Source organism: Halichoerus grypus, chromosome 2 (assembly GCF_964656455.1).
Source record: "Halichoerus grypus chromosome 2, mHalGry1.hap1.1, whole genome shotgun sequence".
Lineage (NCBI taxonomy): Eukaryota > Metazoa > Chordata > Mammalia > Carnivora > Phocidae > Halichoerus > Halichoerus grypus.
This window is the reverse complement of record NC_135713.1, coordinates 48227814-48229602: the sequence shown is the minus strand read 5'-3', so window position 1 is coordinate 48229602 and position 1789 is coordinate 48227814. Positions and strand designations below refer to the sequence as shown.

Sequence of the window (1789 nt, the reverse complement as noted above, 5' to 3'; positions counted from 1 at the left end):
CAGATTGGAAGGAATAAATGAATTGGATTTGCTAAGATGTAAGCAAATATAAATAAACAGAATTAGATGTGGAAAGAATGGAAACCTCCAGAGCCAACAAACTTCTTTCGCCTCATGCTCAGGCATTTTCCCTTCAAGAAAGCCAGGAAAGAAGTGAGAGGTTCTAACATGGATTGAATGCCTCTCGTGTGATGAGAGCTGTTCTAGCTGCTTTCAAACACGCAGTATTATTTAATCCTCCCCCTCAATTCGCATGTCATTCTTGCACATGGCCCATGCTAATCTCTTCTGTATCATTCCAATTTTAGTATATGCACTGCCAAAGGGAGCACCCCCCAACTTCAAGGAAAGGGCCACCTTCCATGTTTTACTGAAGATGTAAACCAAGATTCAAAGAGATCAAGAGACTTGGCCAAGGCCACACATTTAGAAAGTATAAAAACCAGGATTCAAAATCATGTTTATTTTCCTCCAAACCCTGCCCACTACACCCCTAGTGGAAACAGAATTATAACTGAAAGATGGTCTCACCATCATCTCCATTTCACAGATGAAGAAACTAAGGCCAACAAGCAGAAGCAACTTGCTCAGGTCACGTGGCCAACTTGTAATAGGTTCTCAGCTGTAGCCCAGGTCTTCTGATTTCCAAGTAGGAGCTTGCATTACTCGTAACCTCCAAGGTCCTACAAGAATGGCACACTCAAATGGGGGCATTAGAAGACAGCTTAATGAAGGGATTGTTAAATGCAAGGACACATTTAAAGGAAGCCAACAAACGATGGTGAAGCAATCCAAGTGTAGCAGCTATAAGGGGACCGTGAATACCCCTGTGCCTGAATGGACAAGGCCAGTGCCCTGAACTCACTCTGACCTTTGGTAGAGAAAGGCACTGGCAGCCTGCAGCCTGGCAGGGAGGGAATCTAGGTCATAAGGCTCTGCCCTCTCTCTATCTTTTCTAGCCTACTTGTGTCCTACTGGGGCCTCCCATAAGCTGTACTCTATAAGAAGCCAGAAGATGAGGGGTTTCCAAGATGCAGTTTCCAGGGCTCAGAGCAATATAGAAAAGGGAGAAAAATGGACCGGGGAGTGGGGGGAGGGATGGAGACTTCTGAGTACACTACTAAACAGGGATGCTTCTCTGAACCTGTCTTGGGAAGAGTCCTGCCTCAGCAGGTCAAAGACAGCAAAAACAATAAGTCTGTCTCCCATGCTAGGCAATGTGGGGCCAAGAAGTCTTGGCATGGGGAAATAAAGGGCAGCTCCCAGCCCAGAGCTGGATTTCTCACTACCCACTACAGGAGTGTTATCCTAGTCTCATCAGCTTGTCTCTGATAAAAGGGGACAGAAGCCCTGTTCTAATCACCTCAGGATCAAAGGCATTGCTTTGGCACTTTTCTGCTTTGGTACGAAGGTCACTACTAGTGTTCAAACAGGGAGTTGCTGGTGTTTCAGATGAGCTTTTGTGGGTATTTGAGAATTAAAAACAGGAGGGAGGAAGGAAGGGACTGCATGTGCTCAAGAATATATTTGTTATTTACCAATTCTTGGAAATCAATGCCACTTTTCAAATAAAGACAATCCCTAAGTGAAGGTGGCCTAGGCATCCTGGTAAGGCACATCCCTCTTATCGATGCCCTTAGCACAGGTATCCTTACTTTGGTCCTACATCTCTCCCCCAGCGCTGGGATGCCCCATCAGGCCCCTCCATCCCAGCCCTCCATCCCTGCCTGAAGTTTCAACTTCAACTTCCACTGAGCTCCCATCCTCTCTCCCTGATTTGGTCATATTT

General features: G+C 46.0%; 1 non-coding gene across 1 annotated transcript; it reads right to left on the bottom strand.

Annotated features, from left to right (window-relative positions):
• Positions 1 to 225: 225 nt before the first annotated feature.
• Positions 226 to 332, bottom strand: LOC118538349 (U6 spliceosomal RNA). The gene has a single exon (XR_004918574.1). It is a non-coding gene; the product is annotated as a U6 spliceosomal RNA (small nuclear RNA).
• Positions 333 to 1789: the final 1457 nt, after the last annotated feature.